Raw genomic sequence first — 21,908 nt, 5'->3', positions numbered from 1 at the left:
GATCACTGTTACTCAGATGGGCTTGTCTGTCAGATCCTGACAGCTGTCACATAACTGTAAGGAACTATCATCACTCAGATCTATCAATTCTTCAAATCCTAGCAGAGTAATGGAACAAATATTGTGTTGGGGTTGGGGAGGGGGAGGTGGATTCTCTGATGTATAAGCTTTAACAAGTTATTCAGACACCTGGAGGAAGGCAATTGTCAAGAAGTTTGATGAAAATAGGGGTTTGAGACTTCATATATCTTATGCTAGAATGAGTCTCTATTCCAATAATTTCCCACCATCTTGAGAATAAGGATTAATTTTTAAAATTAAAATATTAATGGGGCCTCATATGATAGTTTGTGGTATCCAGCAATTAAGAAATAGATGGAAAAACTATCATGAGTTCAGTAAAGTCTTAAAATGTATTTTTATTATATTAACCCTAGTTACACCCCCTTACCATGTAAGTCAATTAATGTGTAGAAAAGTTATGTTTGTTTATTCACAGATTCACATCTAGACTCACAGATTCCAAGAAATCAATATGAAGTCCTTTATAATGTCTGAGATCTTCTTATTGGGAGCCACTATTTCATCTTTCATTCATCCAATCTAGTTATGGACACAAGATTAAAGGGCTAGTGCTCTTTCTCAGAATTCCATTACATCTTCTATCAAAAAAAAAAAAGAGAAGTGAAAGGCTTCAATAAGGATGCATGCACAATATTGGAAATACAGCCAAATCTGAACAGTGATCCTGGATCAAAGAGTTGCCCAGGATTTTGGATAAATAAAAGTGGTCCACTGGCAATGGCATTCACATTCTTTTGTATGCTAAAATACATGAGCATGCAACATCATAGGTTTAGAGTTAAAAGAGAATTTAGAGACCATCTAAGTCAAATAGCAATTTACCCATCTAATATATGAGAAAACAGGTCCAGAGAGGTTAAGGAAGGATTCAATCCCTAGTCTGCTTACATCAAATGTAGTACTCTTCTACTGAACCATATAAACTTAGGCATGCTAAACACATTCATCTACCTAAGCCAAGAAGTTATTTTATAAACTAATGAACATGCTGTTCATAAGTAAGCCTGAGACGGATGCATACTCTCTCTCTCTCTCTCTCTCTCTCTCTCTCTCTCTCTCTCTCTCTCTCTCTCTCTCTCACACACACACACACACACACACACACACACACACACACACAAGTTTGGTATAATTACTTTAGAACATGTAGTGCCTGTATTTGAACACTAGAAATTCCACAAACATCTCAATTGTTTTTCCTAACACCGCTTTATTTTCAAGTCTGGCAAGTCCTCCAAATTCATTCAGCAAGTCTACTACATGTAAGGATTATATAGCTCAGAACTCAAGGATATATTTTATAACTCCAAATAAGTTATAAGGCACTGAATGAGCTACATACTATGTATGACCTAGCATATATAAAAACTACTTTAAAAGTACTTTTAATTTGTTCATTTATAGCAATATTTTACAGTGTTAAAAAGAAAACTAAAAAAGTGAAGCCCATCAATCAGATAATAACTGAAAAAAGGAATGTGTGAATAAAATGGAAAGTTATTCAATAATATATTTATTAATAAAGATGAATCTAAGAAATCAAAAAGAACTTAGGAAGAACTGAATGGGCTGATGCAAAGAAAAAATAGAAGAAGGATTAAAAATGGCTACAACATTATAAAGGAAAATAAGAATAAAAGTTGTCATAATTTAGATCAACATAATGACCAATCTCTATACTAAAGGATTAACTAAGAAAACATTTCCTTCATCCAATAGAGGGGGAAGATATATAATGTTCATACACTGTCAAGCATCATTTTTTTTTGAACTAAAGAGTTTACTTATTTTCTTAAATAATTCCAAGCAGGATTAAATTCCAAGTGGATTAAATAGTGTATTTATGTCAAATAATATTTAACTTCTTAGGTAGAAGTTGTCAGTTCCTTTTTTTATGAGTTTCCAAAGCCATCATAATGTTCTTAATTAAAATTATTATACATTAAATGTTGAACTGAGCCCTATTAAGGAAGTTCAACAAACAATTGTAGTGCTGCTTACATAAGTTAACTTTTCTACTTGATTTCCCAAAAAGGTCACGAAGATATCCAACAATATTTATGGCCTAACTATGCAAATAAATGATATGAAAATTGTTGGTCTAATGTAGTCTTTTATTAAAAAAAAAAGGAAAAATATAAACTGTTGTCCTTATAATCCCTTAATATACATTTGCACCAGTTAGTTTCTTCTGTGTCACAAGCCTTAGGATTTATACTTCAGGTCTGGAAGTTAAGAACTGGTCATATTTCACTTGAACACTAGGGCAAGTAATTCCATTGTGTCAAACACTTTCTTGAGATATTTCACTTTTCAGATGGGAGAAAGACCCAATAATCAAAATTAATAAAAATAGTATATCTGATTTTCAATTGCATTTTCACTTCAAAGTCATACATCCAGTTTTATATCTTTGAATTTGCCAAATTTTTGATTATCTAGCTTTGAAAAATGACTAAACAAACATTGGGAGTCAAAAGCACAGTCAAATTTGGTCCGGTTCATATTGATAACAACTGGTCAGCAATTCATGTAAGTATCTGGAATGGGCCACCGTAAACCAAGATGATGATGATGAACCTTTATCAAACAGCCATCATTGCAGTGCCAAACTATTCCTTCAATTTTTCCTTCTCTGCAACCTTCAAACCAAAACAAAAGGTCATTATGCTTCACTGTGGGTTGATTTTTTTATTTGAAATGCTCCATGTGGTACAAGAAGATGTATTGGATGCTTTTTGCTTCCTAATCTGTAAGGATTTCCATTAATGTTTGTTCCTATAAACATTGTGTTTGTTCCATGAGATCAGACAATGGCACTGCACTGATTTCCAGAAGTCCAGGGTACTCAGGGTGGTGCTTCAACACTAAAGCAAGGGCAAACTCATAACTGACCACTGAGGAATGCCAACAATATTGTTTGTTATTTTTTTCCACCGGCACCCAACCCGGGATATACCCATTCTCATCAGGCACTGAATTTCCATTTAACTGTTCTATATCCTTTGCTGGAATCCAAAACTCTGGAACAGATTTGAAATCTTCAACATTCCAAATAAGCTCTTTTGAGTCTTCCTTTGAATACAGGAATCTTTTAAACCTCTTCTATGCTTGCTTGTTTGGTTTTTCTATCTAATCGAGCCCAAAGGTATGGTTGACCTGGTGCTCCCTCTTGCCCGACGGCTGGTCCTTCACCTCCGTAACAAACACGCAGGGCACCTTCCTCTTCACCGAGCCCAGGCACCGCATCGTGGGCCGCAGCCCCGCCACCGCTGCCCCACGAGCCCCCTGTGGACACGGCTGCGGGTGCCGGCCCACGTGGAGGCGCCCCAGCCCCACACCACAAGCCTCGGCTCAAGCATCATTTTTTTGTCAATTTGTTTTACTTAATTGTTTCTCTTTGTTACAAGGCAGATTATTGAAAAATACAATAATTGGACTTCTGGTCAAGTTGGCAGAGAGAAGACAGGCACAGTTCATATATATATATATATGTATATATATACATATATATATATATATATATATCAGCTTGGGATCAGCCCGATTAGTGGCAGGGCTAGGGCCTGTTCAACCACTAGGGCCTGGGTCACCTAGGGAGCAGAGGCATTGGTGTTGGTGCTGACCATCTGGAACTTGCCAACAGGGCTGGGGGGAAAGTTCTGGTCAGGAGAGCTGAGGACATCATCCCGGGGCTCCTCGGGTCAGTAGGAACTCCAAGTCCACGCCTCCATTTTGGGCTGAAGCCTCTTCCCAGAACAAACACAATTACAGACCTTCTGCTCTAGGCACAGGTGTGTGAGCAGAAGAACCCACCCCAGCTGATAATAGGGAGAGTGATAGCCTCACCCCAGGGTAAAGTCCACCATTGATTGAAGACAAAACTATTTAAAAAGCTTCAATCATTTTCTCCAGGCCAAGGGAGAAGGCCTCAATCAAGGTCACAGACACTCCAGAGAAAACAACCAGCACCCTCTACTGGCCAGCTAGAGAAAATGCACTCAGTGACCAAAACCTCTAGAACGCCTACTGGCTATCTGGAGATATTACACTCAGTGAGTAAAGCCTCTAGGGATCCCAACACCAAACCTCTGTGAACCAGTCCCTCCCCAACTCAAGGTCTTAGCAAAATGAAGAAAGGTCAGTGGAAAGGTGGATCCATAGAAAAATTCTTGGAAAGAAAAGACTAACTCAGAGAGACCTAGAACCTCTGAAGAGAATATGATCTGGTCTCCAGCACAGAAAGACTTCCTTGAAGAAATAAGGAAGGAGTTTAAAAATGAATTGGAAAATTTGGGGAGAAAAAGCGAGAACATTAACACCTTGCAACAAGAAAATAAATCATTGGAAAATACAATTGGACAAATACAAAATGAGAATAATTCTCTCAGATACTCGATTGGACAAACACAAAATGAGAATAACTCAGTTCCTCAATTGGGCAAATGCAAAAAGAAAATAATTCTGTCAAAACCTCAATTGGTCAAATGCAAAGCTCTTTCAAAAATAGAATTGAGGGGGTGGCTAGGTGGCGTAGTGGATAAAGCGCCAGCCCTGGAGTCAGGAGTACCTGGGTTCAAATCCGGTCTCAGACACTTAATAATTACCTAGCTGTGGCCTTGGGCAAGCCACTTATCCCTGTTTGCCTTGCAAAAACCTAAAAACAAAATACAGAATTGACCAATTGGAAAAGTTGTTGCAAAAGGTAAATGAAGAATACTCCACTCTAAAAAAAAAAAAAAAAAGAATGGGGTCTGCAGAAATGACTAATGACTTCATGAGACAACAAGAACCTGTTAAACAAAACCAAAAAATAGAAAAAAATAGAACAAAATGTAAAATACCACATCAACAAAACCACTGACCTCAAGAATATAACCAAGGAGGGACAAGCTGAAAATTATTAGTCTTCCTGAAAAAATTGAAGAAAAAAAAAGCCTGGACTTCATATTACAGGATTGGTTCAATATTAGGAAAACTGTTAGTATACTCAATTATATCAACAACAAACCTATCAGAAATTATATGATCATATCAATCGATACTGAAAAAGCTTTTGACAAAATACAGCAACCTTTCCTACTAAAAACACTAGAGATTCTAGGAATGAATGGATTGTTCCTTAGCATAATAAACAGTATCTATCTGAAAACATCAACAAGCATTATATTATTTTTTTTAATTTTTATTAAAGATATTATTTGAGTTTTACAATTTTCCCCCAATCTTGCTTCCCTCACCCCCACCCCACAGATAGCACTCCCTCAGTCTTTACTTTGTTTCTATGTTGTACCTTGATTCAATTTGGGTGTGATGAGAGAGAAATCATATCCTTAAAGAGAACAGAATTCTCAGAGGTAACCAGATCAAACAGTAAGACATCTGGGTTTTGTTTTTGTTTTTGTTTTTTTCCCCAATTAAAGGGAATAGTCCTTGTACTTTGTTCAAACTCCACAGCTTCTTATCTGGATACAGATGGTACTCTCCTTTGCAGACAGCCTAAAATTGTTCCCAATTGTTGCGCTGATGGAATGAGCAAGTCCTTCAAGGTTGAACATCACTCCCATGTTGCTGTTAGGGTGTACAGTGTTTTTCTGGTTCTGCTCATCCCACTCAGCATCAGTTCATGCAAATCTCTCCAGGCTTCCCTGAAATCCCGTCCCTCCTGGTTTCTAATAGAACAATAGTGTTCCATGACATACATATACCACAGTTTGCTAAACCATTCCCCAATTGAAGGACATTTACTGGATTTTCAATTCTTTGCCACCACAAACAGGGCTGCTATAAATATTTTTGTACAAGTAATGTTTTTACCCTTTTTCCTCATCTCTTCAGGGTATAGACCCAGTAGTGGTAACAACCGTTATATTCAATGGGGAACAGCTAGAGGCATTCCCAATAAGATCAGGGTGAAACAAGGATGTCCATTATTACCATTACTATTCAATATCGTATTAGAAATGTTAGCTTCAGCAATTAGAGAAGAAAAAGAAATTGAAGGAATTAGAATTGGGAAGGAAGAGACAAAACTCTCACTCTTTGCAGATGACATGATGGTATATCTAGAGAATCCCAAGAAATCATCCAAAAGACTACTGGAAACAATTAGCAATTTTAGCAAAGTTGCAGGATATAAAATAAACCCTCATAAATCCTCAACTTTTCTATATATGACTAGCAAGATACAGCAGGAAGAGCTAGAAAAAGAAATCCCATTCAAAGTAACCTCAGACAATATAAAATACCTGGGAGTCTATTTGCCAAGGCAGACTCAGAAACTTTTTGAAAACAATTACAAAACATTTCTCACACAAATTAAATCACAGTTAAATAACTGGGCAAGCATCAACTGTTCATGGAGAGGTCGAGCTAATATAATAAAAATGACAATTCTACCAACACTAAACTACCAGTTTAGTGCCCTAGCAATCAAAATTCCAAAAAATTACTTTAATGAGTTAGAAAATGTTGTAAGAAAATTCATATGGAGAAATAAAAAAGTCAAGAGTCTCCAGGGATTCAATGAAAAAAGTGCAAAAGAAGATGGCTTAGCCCTATCTGATCTAAAATTATATTATAAAGTATCAGTCATGCAAACTGTCTGGTATTGGCTAAGAAATAGAGTGGTGCAGGCGGTTAGGTGGCACAGTGGATAGAACACCAGCTCTGGAGTCAGGAGTACATGAGTTCAAATCTGGCCTCAGACACTTAATAGTTACCTAGATGCATGGCCTTGGGCAAGTCACTTAACCCCATTGAATTGCAAAAACCTAAAAAAAAAAAAATAGAGTGGTGGACCAGTGGAATAGACTAGGTGCAATAGCAGGAAACGATTATAGTAATCTATTGTTTTATAAGCTCAAAGAGTTCAGCTACTGGGATAAAAAAACTTTCTCTTTGATAAAAACTGCTGTGAAAATTGGAAGTTAGTATGGAAGAAACTTAGATTAGACCAACACCTCACGCCCCATACCAAGATAAGATCCAAATGGATACAGGATTTAGACATAAAAAACCAATATTATAACCAAACTAGAAGATCAAGGACTAGTTTTCCTGTCAGATCTATGGAAAGGGGAGCAGTTTATGACTAAGGAAGACATGGAAATCATTACTAAAAACAAACTAGATGATTTAGATTGCAGTAAATTAAAAAGCTTTTGCACAGACAATACCACTGTAACCAAGATCAAAAAGAATTGTAGTGAACTGGGGAACAGTCTTTACAACTAATGTTTCTGATAAAGGACTCATTTCTAATATATACAGAGAACTGAGTCAATTTAAAAAAAACATCCATTACCCAAATGACAAATGGCCAAAGGATATGCAAAGGCAATTTACAGATGAGAAGATCAAAGCAATCCATAGTCATATGAAAAATTGCTCTAAATCATTACTTATAAGAGAAAGGCAAATTAAAGCTTCTCTGAGGTACCACCTCACAACTCTCAGACTGGCCAATATGACTAGAAAGAATAATGATCATTGCTGGAAGGGTTTTGGGAAATCTGGGACACTATTACATTGTTGGTGGAGCTGTGAACTCATCCAACCTTTCTGGAGAGAAATTTGGAACTATGCCCAAAGGGCAACAAAAATGTGCATACCCTTTCATCCAGCAATACCACTACTGGGTATATACCCTGAAGAGACAAAGAAAAAGGATAAAAACATCACTTGTATAAAAATTTTCATAGCAGCCTTGTTTGTGGTGGCAAAGAATTGGAAATCAAGTAGATGTTCTTCAATTGGGGAATGGCTTAGCAAACTGTGGTATATGTATGTCGTAGAACACTATTGTTCTATTAGAAACCAGGAGGGACAGGATTTCAGGGAAGCCTGGAGAGATTTGCATGAACTGATGCTGAGTGGGATGAGCAGAACCAGAAAAACACTGTACACCCTAACAGCAACATGGGGGTGATGTTCAACCTTGATGGACATGCTCATTCCATCAGTGCAACAATCAGGGACAATTTGGGGCTCTCTGCAATGGAGAATACCATCTGTATCCAGAGAAAGAACTATAGAGTTTGAACAAAGACCAAGGACTGTTAACTTTAATTTAGGAAAAAACCTGATATCTTATTGTCTGATCTTGCTGTCTTTTATACTTTATGTTTCTTCCTTAAAGATACCATTTCTCTCTAATCACATTCAATTTGGATCAATGTATACCATGGAAACAATGTAAAGACTGACAAATTGCCTTTTGTGGGGGGGGGGAGGGAAGTAAGATTAGGGGAAAAATTGCAAAACTCAAAAATAAATAAAATCTTCAAAACAAAAAAAAAGAAAAATACAATAATTAAAAGCCCCAAAACTTCATTAAAATGTTCATTTTAAAAAGAAAGAGAATAAAAATAAATGGTAAATAAAAGGAGATACTGGAAGAGTATAAGCATCATATTGTTTGTTGTTTTTGTAGTATATGTAGAAAAACATTGAAGGAAATCAGAAGATCACACAGAATAACTGATTTAGAGATGTAAGACACTTGGAGGTTATCTAATTCAAATCCCTAATTTTAAACTTTAGGAAACTTGGAGCCAGAGAGATAAAGTGACTTACTCACCCGAGTAATAAGTAACAGATCCAGTAGTCAAACCCAGATCCTTTGATTCCAAATCCAGAATTTTTCCATTGTACCCATGTGGCTTCAGTGATAACTAGGGAACAGAAAAGTCAATACCAATTTCACAACATTTCAATGCTTATGGGAAATCTGATTTCAGGTGCAGCTCCAAAATAAAATCAATATATGAATAAAAGAAATAACTTAAGCTCAAACAAAAATGAAAAGCCTTTAAGAATAAAAATTCATCTGGGTATAACAGCATATGCCATGGGAACCAATGGAGGAGAGATTATCAGGAAAAGAAAGTAGTTGGCAAAAAAAAATCAAAAGCTTCAGAGAAGTTAAGTAGAAAAATGTCTGAAAAATGAACAGTGGCTGTTTAGGGAGAAAGAAATAAAGAACAATAGCTTTAAGGAATGGTAAGATAAGGATCTGAGAAGTTTTTTGAATATGTTTTTGTAGGATAAAACTTGGTCTTCTTTATAACTGACAGGGAAGGAGCCAGAGGATATTGCAAGACTGATGATGAGATAAAGAGAAGAAAGTAGTAATCAAGATGGAATGGAATGAAAAACATTAATAGAAGGGTTGCCCTCATGTAGAAGAAGAGGACTCTTCTCCTCAGAGATTGAAACCAAAAGAAGATAATTTAAAATTTATACCAGGAAAGAAGAAACATTTCATGAACATTGACATATTTTCTCAGTATAATAGTAGAAGAGTTCTTCTGGTGCGCTTTCTCTCAGTTTTCTTTCTATAGGTAGTTTAAGGGACACGAAAAGAAAAGGTTAGAGATAGCCACTATTAAGAATTATAGAAAGGCAACAATCAAGGAAGAATGAAAAGATTTCTGTGCAGCAATGAAAACCAAATTGCAAGTAGAAAATATTAATTCATAATCTAGATGGATGACATGGTTTTGTGACTTTCTCTAGACAAGCTCAGCAACACAAGAGTATAAACTAAGAAAATAAATGGTAAGATCAAGCCAGGACTGGAGCCTGAAAAAGTGTGATTTGCAATTGGACAAGAAGGCCAGAGATTTATGTAAAATTAACCTTATATCTATAGTTACAAACAGTCAAACTGACCAACCATTAGGTCAAGACTTGAGAGAAGGAAATGAAATCAGATCATGATAATCAATGAACTGGGAGTACAAGGAGTAGAGAGACTGGAGTTCATATTGAGTTTTAGAAGGTTTAGAAGGAATGAGGTAAGGGAAGAGATGAAAGGATGAGAGTTTATGATCAGAAAGACAGGACTATTATGATGACAATTAATAATGCCTCTCATTCTGAAATGTATTCCTTCTATCTGAAATGTCCATAATTACCAAAAGCATAAGTGCTTTTTGAATTCAAGAGTGGGTTAAGTGGCAGTAGTATTATTTCAGGGAAAAATAGACCTCAAAAAAATTGACATGTGATATCACCTTCATAAAGACTAGAGGAATGATTTGCAGAGGTTATAAAGGCTTATAAATCCTTTCAAGAAGAGGTTCATGGCTTAAAAACTTTTGTGCGATCATATTTTAAAGTGTGTAAAATTTTCTTTTCATAACATTCCCATGAAGTAGTAATCATTACCATCATTTTATAGATAAGGAAAAGACTTCCAGAGAAAAGAATGCTGTACCTAAGACACAAGTGGAATTTAGAGTAGGTATTCAATAAGGGACAGGATTGGAAGAAATACTAAACATGTGAAATTAGATTTAAAGTCAAAACAGAAACAAGAGGTCTGAACCTATTTTTTTGTTCAAGGATCCCTTTGGCAACATGGTAAATTCTATGAACCCCTTCTTAGATTAAAGTTTTCAAGGCATAAAACAAAATACATAAAATTAGAAAGGAAATCAATTCTATTGAAATACTATCCAAAAATAATGATTTAACAAGTTTAAGAATGTTTGATCTAGAGTAAAATGAATTTGGGGATAGTTCTACCACTAGCAGTATAACCTTGGGAAAGACAATATTTTCCCCTCTGTTTCCTCCTCTGTAAAATATGAGGATTGGTCTAGATTAAAAATTCTTAACATTATGTTAAGGTCAGGTCTACTAACAGTACTTTGTTGATTCAGGTTCGATTCAGAGGGAAATAAGGCACTTACATGTAAATCATTGTAGTAAAAGGCATTTTGCTCTAATAAAATAAGGATTTGTAATGATGAAATATAGTGACACTGATCTTCTATACAGTCTCTTTTATCTCCACATCTCCACATCTGGGCAGCAGAGCAGGCGATGATGAATCAGCATGGAACTTGAGTTAGAGGTATCCAAACTGCCAATTTTTTTATGCCCATAAAAAAATTAGGAAACTAATCCATATTGAGGAGAATTGGAGAAAATACTATTCCTAAAACACTTGGAGTCCATAAACTATTTTTAAAAGATTTTGATAACTACATATAATTGGTTTCCCTTGTATTCCTATGTATTTTATGCTTTTCAAAGTATTATTCTAAGAAGGACTCTGTATGTTTCACCAGACTTCCAAAGAGGTCCATGATTTTATTTTTTTTTTAGTTTTTTTTTTTTTTGCAAGGCAAACGGGGTTAAGTGGCTTGCCCAAGACCACACAGCTAGGTAATTATTAAGTGTCTGAGACCGGATTTGAACCCAGGTACTCCTGACTCCAAGGCCGGTGCTTTATCCATTACGCTAGCAGCCCCTGAGGTCCATGATTTTAAAATGTTACCATTGTCTAAATAATCTCCAAGTCCACTTCCAGATCTAAAATTCTACAATTCTATGATTTTAACCAAGTCAATTTTATAATCAGGGTAATTAGGTGGCACAGTAGACAGAGCTAGATAGTGGACAGACTGCTAGGTAGGCCTTCCTGAAGTCAGGAAGATCATCTTCCTGAATTCAAATCTATCTTCAAACTCTAAACTAAACATGTGTTCCTGGGCAAGTCACTTAACCCTATTTGCCTCAATTTGCTATCTATAAAATGAACTGGAAAAGGAAATAACAATCCACTCTAGTATCTTTTCCCCAACCCCCCCCCAAAACTAAATGGGGTCAAGGGTAAGATATGTCTAAAATTTACTGCATAGAGGAAGCTAGGTGGCACAGTGGATAAAGCACTGACCTTGGAGTTAGGAAGCCTGAATTTAAATCTGGCCTCAGACATTTAATTCTTATTAACTGTGTGACCTTAAGCAAGTCATTTAAACCCATTGCTCCACAAAAAAGTATAAGAATTGCTAAACAACAATAATTCTATAATCAGATATTAAATTTAAGTGTCATCATTACCAAAATTTTGAGTACCTATTATCCAATCTAAAATTTATATGGTGCCTTAAGTTTCAAAGTATTTTGCACACATTATCTCCTGTCATCATCACAATTTTTTGAAGTAGGTGCTATTATTACCCTGATTTTACAGATAAAGGAACTTAGACTAAAAGAAGTTAAATAGTTTCTCCAAGGTCACTCAGCCTGTAAGTTTCTGAGGCAGGATTTGAATTCAAGTCTTCCATATCCAGCATTCAAGATGCAACCCCCCACTGAATTTATGAAATAAATATACACCAAAGTCTTAGCCCTCAAAGAGATTACAGTCCAGTTTTCGAGCTGTGATTCCTTCATGCCCATCCATCCAAGTTGTATTAATATATTCCTGTTCATCTTGTTTGCAATTTTCTTTGCTCAATGAATTGCTCAAAGCTATGTCCTATCTGTATTTATCTCTCTTGCATCTTAAGACCATCAAAGGGCAACCAAAGAACTAAGATTCCTTCAGGTGAGGACAACTAGCCTACTCTCCTCTTAGTAAGAGCTCTCTAAGAGTAGCAACCATCTTGATGATCTAGAATATATAATTCGGACACCACTGCACAGGGAAGGACATCAAAGTGGCATTCCCCTACTTGAGAAAGTGATTTCATGGGGCTGTTCACTATCAGAGTCTTCCACTCCAAATCCACATTTCTCAGGGTTCTGTTTATAACTTTGATAATGGCTTTGGACTACCCAGCTCCCTATGATGAGAACCTGTGTCATTGAAATAGTGCTTTATTCAATTATTCATATTCCCTTGTCAGTCTAAATTGAAGTAATTCAATTAAAGTCAATAAGCCCTTCTTAAGTTCCCACCTTATTCCAGTAACTGGGGATATAAAAATGAAAAGGGAAAGAAAGGCATGCTTCTTTCCCACTAAAAACTTATAATCTCATGGGGAAGGGAGAGTGTGGAATGATACACCAAAAGGAAAATGATAAAAAAAGAGAATATGATCAAGGCAAAAGGAGTGTTCTAGATTAAGTGCCCTAGGGATTGTTTTCATCTAGGTAGAATCCAGAAGAGATGATACCAGAACAACACCTTAAAGGAGAAGTAGAGCTGAGTTATTTCAAACAGAAAAATAATCTTCAGAAATGTACAAAGATGAGAAAAGGTGCAAAGGGTATAATAATATCCCATTAAGATGACAGCATCTTTGATTGCATTCTTACTCTTATCTGTCAAACTTGCCATATCATTCATTACTGAGTTCCTATAAAACCAGGATGTTGAAATGATTGACCTCCGAGGTTCCTTTCAGTTTGAATTATCTTTGCTCTCATGGTGTAAGTGACTGGTATAAATGTTACAGAAATTGATTGTGATGTCTTCTGTAGGACTGAGTCGAGTATACATAGGAATCAATGAGAACATCACCCATAGAGATCCACCTTTATTAGGAATTTGATTCAAGGCAATCATTCCAAAATTGTGACAGTTTAACAGTTCTCTGCATGGTGATGCATATTGGATTCCATACAGAGGAGACAGTTGATTTCAAATGCCAATGTAATTCCTAAATATTTTGTTAAATATTTAAGAGTTTCAAAAGTATAGACTTGCAAATGAGATGAAAACATTAAGAGAGATAAAATGGTGTGACGGCAAAGGTCCTAGACTTGGTGGCAAGTGACCTGGATTTCTATCCCAGCACCAATGTAACCCTGGACAAGCTATATAATCTCTCTAAGTTGAGGATGTTTTTTCATTCCTATGTACCACCACTTCTGGATTCCTTCTCCCGAATCACACTGGACTGGCAGATTAAATTCATAGAATAGAGATAGGTAGGTAAAAGAGGGGAGAAAAAACACTCTAGACATAGGGTATATTCCCAAGAAGGGAACTGTCCAGTTCGGCTACTGTTAAAGTATGTAGATAAGAGTCATATAAAACTAGAAAAATAAAATGATGTCTAATAGTGAAGAACCTGAATAGCAAACAAAAGAATTTGACCTTTGTACAGACAGAAGGACAGAAATTATAAGCAAAGTACTAACCTGGCCAAGTCTCAAAGTCCATAAGGAAATAGTATGAAAGGTAGCCTGAAAGAAAACAGAATTGAGGGAACACTATAGGAAACTATTAAAATTTACGAAGTGGGTGGCAATAAGGGTGGTGACAGCGAGAACAGAGAAAAGACAAAAGGCAGAGGTTGAAATGACAGGACTTGGCAACTAATTGGATATGAGAAGCTAGCTAATGGAAAGGGTGATTCAAAAACAATCCTAAAGGAGTTAATAGCAGAGACCTGAAACCAGGTCTCCTGAATCCCATTTATTATCTCATTTAACATATCATCAGTTTCCTGCAATTAGTTTAATTGATAAACACAAAACTCAAATCACTAATCATGAAAAATGAATAATTAATACATATACATATCTGACTAAAGCATTTTACAACAAATAAAATGTATTTTAAATTTCATCCTAATATAATAGAAGATGCATAATATTTCCTTTTCTCTAATTCTTGCTAAATAATAATAATAATACAATTTTCAATGCTGTTTGAATGAAACTTGAAATGGAACAATTTTTATGGACCTCATCTTGTTGAATGAAATAATGGAAGTCTGCTAACTTTCGTGATAACAAATGGAGTGTTGTGCATGGCGACAATTAACTGTAACTAAATATACTCTAGTGCAGCATACAGAGAAAAACTGATAATTGTTTTCCCAATCATTTTCAACATTCTTCTTGTCTCTGCTTGGTTGTCATATGAATTTTGGCCTCAGAGCCTTTTGAAAATATGCATTCACTATCATTATAATGGGGAAGATCTTTTTCAAGATCAAGCATTCTCAGGTGCATCCAAGTGCACAGAACTGTATCCACATGTGAACTGAGGACAGCATTTTTGTGTCAGTAGAACCAATCAATGCCAGGACTATTTTGTGACTTCTCTGGTGACAGGATTTCAAAAGCTATGAACTCTCAGCTGTATTTTTCAACTTTTCATACTACAGCAAAACTAGCATTTGCTGAAGCACAATTAAAAAATGTTTCCATGCTCATATTCATCAGAAATAAAATTACAAAAATAAATTATTACAGTTTTATTTATAGCAAACAATAAAAAAGCTTCCAGGGTATGTCCTGGATTCTGTGCAGATTCAACACTTCTACACCTTCTTAATCACTTTATAATTGATGTCTATTGTAGGTTAAGTCTAAATCTGACTTAGTGCAACAAGCTCAAGATTTATTTTTTAAAATACTATAGGTACTCATGAGTCATGAAATTCAATTAAATTTTTTTTATAATTGAGCATTAAAATCATACAATCTAAGATTTAGAAAGATCACAAATATGATTTCTGTGGTTACTAGATCAGGGACATTTATACTGTTCTAGATGTATATGTTGGTCCCTCTTTAACCCACACTTAGTCAAAAGTAATGAAAATACCTCTGACAACAATCCCCATTCTCCCATTGCCCTTGCTCCCAAGTTATTCCTTTGAGCAGCCACAGTAACAGCAAGATCCCTAGAAATTTGCCCAAACTCCTACTGTAGTGTTCCAAAGATGACCTTGAAATACATCAGAATCTTCAATCACAAATTGTTCAGCTACTATAATCAATTAAAGTTCAGACATGTTTCTGGAGAGCATTTGGAATCATGCCCAAGGAGCAATACAAATGTGTGTACCCTTTGATCCAGAAATACCACTACTGGCTGATACGCTGAAGAGATCATAAAAAAAGGTAGGAAAATCACTTGTACAAAAAATATTCATAGCTGTTTGTGATGGCAAAGAACTGGAAATTGAGGGGATGTCCATCAATTGGAGAATGACTGAACAAATTGTGCTATATGTATATTATAGAACACTATTGTTCTATTAGAAACCAGGAGGGATGGGAATTCAGAGAAGCCTGGAAAGTCTTGCATGAACTGATGTTGAGTGAGATGAGCAGAACCAGAAGAACATTGTATACCATAACTGCAACATGGGATTGACCTTAATGGATTTGCTCAGTTCATCAGTGCAATAATCAGGGACAATTTTAGAGTATCTGCAATGGAGAATACCATCTGTATTCAAAGAAAGAATTGTGGAGTTTAAACAAAGAGCAAAGACTATCACCTTTAATTTGAAAAAAGTTATCTTAATGTTATGTAAGTTTGCTATCTCATATTTTATTTTTTCCTTAAGGATATGATTTTTCTCTCAACACATTCAATGCTGATCAATATATAGCATGGAAACACTGTAAAGACTATCAAACTGCCTTTTGTGGGGGGTGGCAAGAGGGAAGCAAGATTGGGGGAGAAATTGTAAAATTCAAAAAAAATTTAAAAGGAGTCAGACCTTATATTTGACTCTTATGCTGTTGAAAAGCAAAAAAAAAGGTTCAACTATGGTTCATTAGCATGGAATAATTCACAAAAAAATGGAACTATCTTCAGGTGTTGAGTAACAAAAACATAACTGACATAGAAGATAACTGTTTTCAATAAATAGAGTTTCATAAATCTTGGTAAGGTTTTATTTACTTTTAACTATAATGTAAATATAACAATACTCAAATCCTTAATATCAGCTTACTCCATTCCCATTATAACTATCAGGGAGATATATGACATGGGATGACATAGATCCTGATATCTTACATTTTTCAAGCACAGTAACTTTAATTCAATAAAACCTATATTCTTCTATCAGTTGTTTTAATGGTAATTTCCTTGCTGGTATTAATTGAATAGAGTGGAATCATTTTTTAAATTGCAGGAAAGAGATTCTGGGAAAATGGCAGAGTAGGGCATGAAATTCCAAGCTCTTCAGACTTCCTCCACAAACAAGAATCAGATGGGAATGGAGGGTTGGTAATATTGTAATTTACTCTCATCAGATCTGGGTTAAAGAGGGAACAGCATATACATCTAGAACAGAATAAAATTTTCTGAATTTATAGAGAAATTAGAAGGTGATGCAACAAGATATGAGGGCAGTATAGAAGAATACATTATTAATATTTAGGAGGGTAGGAGAAAAGGAAAAGTGAAGAACTGGAGGAATGAGTGGAACAAGGGAAAGGAGGCTAAGGGTAGAGGATATGGAGAGAGTCTTAAAAAGGAGGTAGTGATTAGAAGCAAACTACAATGTAAGGAGGGATAGGTTTTTTGAGCGTTTTTTGGTTTTTTGCAAGGCAAATAGGGTTAAGTGGCTTGCCCAAGGCCACACAGCTAGGTAATTATTAAGTGTCTGAGACAGACTGGATATTTGAACCCAGGTACTCCTGACTCCAGGGCCGGTGCTTTATCCACTGTGCCACCTAGCCGCCCCTGGGATTGGTTTTAAAAAAAAGTTTAGAAGGACAATAGTGAGGAAAAATAGAATGGAGGGTTATAGTAATTATATATATATATATATATATATATATATATATATATATGTATATATAGATAATTATACACAAATAGTAATTATAATTTTGAGTTTAACTGGTTGATTTAGTTAAAGACATTGAAAGACTTCAACTTATGAGAAAAGATGGTCTCTACCTTCAGAGAGATCAATGATAGGAGGAAATAAGCATAGTTCAGTTTTACATATATGTGAGTGAGTATTTGTGTGTTTATATAGATAAATATATAGAAATAGGTAGAGACAGAGAGATAAAGAGATAGAGATGGAGATAGTGAGAGAGATGATATGGATATGGATGTGGATATGGATAGGGGTATGAATATGGATATGGGATATATCCATGCTTAATTATAGCCTTCTCTAGGAAGGGGAAAATAAAGTAAAAACTGTACATCAGAGAACAAAAGAAAACCAAAAGGAAACAAAGAAAAATAGGGCAGCTTTGAAAATGTGCAGTAGTTATTACATAGGTTTTCTTGAAATAGAAATTTATTGGTGTATATGAATTCTCTTAGTCTGCTATACACATGGCAATTTTTTTCTTTTCTCATATGTAAGTGTAAAATAAAAAATAAAGGTTATAAAAATTGCTTACAGAAACTGATCAAAACAGCGGAGAAGACTGTTCATGCAATCTCCCTAGATAAAATATAAAAGATCATAAGCTGGGCCAGGCTAGAAACTGAGGGATAGTCTCTTAATCACCTACCCATTGGGAACCTAAAGTTATGAAGTACTCCTGTCATGATAATAGACCCAAGTGCAAAAGGGAGAGAAAGCAAAAATGTCATTATTTCACAAGTGGATAATGCCTACACCCAATCTATCTCTCTACATTTATAGCCATGGAATAAAGTGGAATAAAGTATTAACAAACCACTGCATAACAAACTACTCAGGGGAACTCCACAAGCATTAAAGATATGAAACCTAAAAAGTTGAAATGTGTCATGAGACTGTCAAAGAAGCACACTGAGGGATGAAGCAGAATGTAAATGTAGACAATAAGGTAATCCCTGGCACACCTCAAGCAGGGAATAATTGTAGGAACTAAGCCCTATTCTGTTGAGAATCAACAACACACAGTCATTGAGATTTTCAAAAAGAAAAAGCAGCTTCACAGCTTCAAAGAAAATTGTTTTCTAAGGAACAATGGGGAGAGGGGGGAATCGAACAAGTACATACTATTTTCTTCACTAAATATATTTTATTCAAAGATGCTGAAAAAATGTTGAAATAAGTGCAATGTTATAGAAAGACATTCAAAAACACAATTGTTTAAATTTCACTTTTTCTAAGCTTTGTCACAGACCAAATTTGTCAGAATAGACATCATTAAAAAAAATTGTAAGAAGAGTCACTACCCTTAATGGTTTTCTATTGCCTCTGGGATAAGAATACAAACTTCTTAGTCTAATACTTGCTAATTCACATTCTACATTCTGACTTAATGGAACTGTTCTCCAGATTCATTTCTGCTTGGAGCTCATTCCCTTTTCAACCCCATTTCTTGTAATCCTCTTCTTACTTGAAGGTCCAGCTTAGGTGCCACAATCTCCACAAAACTTCTTCTGAATGTAAAATCCATCTTTCCAAATTTTCTTCATGTAGTTTGTATATATCTCCCCTCTATTCTAAACACAATCTCCTTTTTCAAGATGGGATGAAAGCACCACCAAATTTTTAGATCTCAATGGGAAGTTACACAAAATGCTTACACTTACTTATATATTTGTCATATTATTTCTATTCCTTTATAATCTTTTTGAAGGCAGGAACTAGTTTACATTCTATCTTTAGATCCGTTAACAGTGATGGACAATACATTAATTAATATTGATTGATTATTATATATTTTGATTGAATTGAAATACCTTGCTTTCTTTTTTGAAAATTACAAGTATAGGGGCAGCTAGGTAGCACAGTAGTTAGAGCACCGGTCCTGGAGTCAGGAATACCTGAGTTCAAATCCGACCTCAGACACTTAATAATTACCTAACTGTGTGGCCTTGGGCAAGCCATTTAACCCCATTGCCTTACAAAAAACCTAAAAAAATTACAAATATAATCCTGATGGCAGTGTGGGGGTGATGATCAACCTTGATGGACTTGCTCATTTCAGCAGTGCAACAATCAGGGACAATTTTGGGCTGTCTGGGATGGAGAATACCATCTGTATCCAGAAAAAAGAATTGTGGAGTTTAAACAAAGACCAAAGACTATTACCTTTAATTTAGAAAATAAAACCCTGATCTTATTATGTAATTTTTTTCTTTCTCTTATACTTTATTTTTCTTCCTTAAGGATATGATTTCTCTGTCATCACATTCAACTTAGATCAATGTATACCATGGAAACAAAACAATGTAAAGACTAACAGACTGCCTTCTGTGAAGGGGTTGGGGGAGGGAAGCAAGATTAGGGGAAAAATTGTAGAACTCAAAATAAATAAAATCTTAAAAAAAAGAAAAAGAAAATTACAAGTACAGAATAGAGCTAAATATTTACCTATGGTGCAATTTTCTTTACTGTTATTCTCTCCCTATGCTCGTAGTTATCACCATCTAGCTTTTTATAAAAAGGAAGACATAGCAAATCATAAGAGAACACAATAAGCTATCATTACTCTCCTTAATTGACAGAGGGTTCAATTGAACAACAAGCATTCCAGAGTACACTTTTTTGATCAAGTTAAATGTGACCTGTTCTCTATAAGCTTTCTTTCCTGGGAGTGTGAATTCTGATTGATTATTCTGGTTCTGAATCTCAAGGAACAGAAATCTACATCTTAGAAATTTAAATATCTATCTATCTATCTATCAATATAGATATATCTATATATATATACATATATAAATCATTGCTAGAAACACTCAGTCACAGAAATGATAAGAAAAATTCTTTCTTTTCTTGCATTTAAGTAAGCAGTTAATAAATGTTTTATCTATCTGCTTATATTGAGAGAAACATTGAGGTACAACTAATATTCTGTTGTTTTCTTAAAAAATTGATGATACTCAAAATAATTAGCAAAACTCCTGCCATTCTTGCTGTTGTAGGTGCTGCTGCTGCTATTGCTGTTATTCAATAATTTAGTACTGCTCAACATTTTTTGACCCCCAAGGGCCATAGCCCTCTAGGTCCTTCTGTCCTCCAGTATCTCCCAAAGTTTGTCCAAATTAATATCTTTGCTTCCATAACACTCTCTTCATCTCATATTCTGCCACCCCCTTCTCTTTTTGCCTTCAGTCTTTTCCAATATCAGGGTGCTTCCCAATGAGTCCTTTTTCCTCATTATGTGGCAAAAAAGTATTCAAGCATCTTTTTCACTATTTGTCCTTACAATGAATAAACAGTCTGAATTATTTCTTTAAGCAAAACTATTCAGTAGCACAAAGTGAACAAGACAGGAGTATATAATCATCGAGAGAAAGGTACCTTAGGCTACCAGAAGTCCATGCTCCAGTATATAATTAGTCCTGCACCAATTATTTACAGTCAAAAGAATGAAAGTGGAATAGCAATAAAGGGCTTAACTTTGGGGATTATCTAAAAAATGGTCTCACAATAAATCAATTGTCTCAATAAAAGACCTTCCACATACTCTCTCCAGGACTTCTTTGCATCATAAGTAGTTAACCTGTCACTACTGACATCTGATGTTTGAGACCTTCAATGTTGATGATGCTTTTCTCCTTCAACCTGATTTTCAGCTTGCTCTGAAAAATTATCACAAAGTTCAAGTACTCATTCAAGTCCTTGTACCTGAGGAGCTCCACTTCTGCATTGGCTGGGATTCTTTTCAGTTTGACCCTTTTGCCAATCTGTGCCTTACTTTGGATTAGAGTCCTAAACATTAACACAAGAGTGATTTTTTTGTGTGTTTTTAGTTTTCCTAATGAGTAATGACCTTTGATGCTTCTCAGTGAAACTAGTTTATGACTATTTTTCTTTAAATCTTGTAAAATGATATAAATGAATCAATGAAGTACAGAATCATAAAACTTTAGAAGTAGAAGAGATCTTGAGATAGTCTTGTAAGAAACCTGAAGACCATAGAAAAAAAAGAATTTGTCCAGAGTCACAGCAACTTAGTGGCAGACACAAGTCTGGAATCCATCCCTTGATTACTAATCCACTGTTTTCTTAATATCTCATTATTCAGATCCAGGAAAGAAGAAAAATACAAGGATTACTTTAAATTTGTCAGAATTACAACTAATATCACAAGGCTTGGGGCAATTACCACAAAAAGCGATCTGGAAATGCAGAATAAAAGACAATTTCAATTCAGCTTTTTAAGACAAATTCAGTAGGTGGGTGGAATTGAGGAAGAAAGCTCCAGACCTCAGGGGATCATAGTGGGAGAGATCCTAGGAAATGACTCGTAAATGTCCATGAAGGCAGAGATAGGGGGCAGAGCCAAGATGGCAACAAAAGGACAACATCTCTCACAAGCTCTCTCATAAAACTCATAAGCTAAGGACTCTAACTAAACTTTCGAGAGACAGAACCCACAAAGGGACCTAGGAGGCAGTGCTCCTACTCAAGGTA

General features: G+C 35.4%; 1 pseudogene; it reads right to left on the bottom strand.

Moving 5' to 3' along the window:
* Positions 1–2,452: 2,452 nt before the first annotated feature.
* On the bottom strand, positions 2,453–3,333 carry LOC141491824 (RNA ligase 1 pseudogene; annotated as a pseudogene).
* Positions 3,334–21,908: the final 18,575 nt, after the last annotated feature.

Source organism: Macrotis lagotis, chromosome 6, assembly GCF_037893015.1.
Source record: "Macrotis lagotis isolate mMagLag1 chromosome 6, bilby.v1.9.chrom.fasta, whole genome shotgun sequence".
In the NCBI taxonomy this organism is placed as follows: domain Eukaryota; kingdom Metazoa; phylum Chordata; class Mammalia; order Peramelemorphia; family Peramelidae; genus Macrotis; species Macrotis lagotis.
The sequence above is the reverse complement of the archived record's forward strand: the minus strand, read 5'-3'. Positions and strand labels throughout refer to the sequence as shown.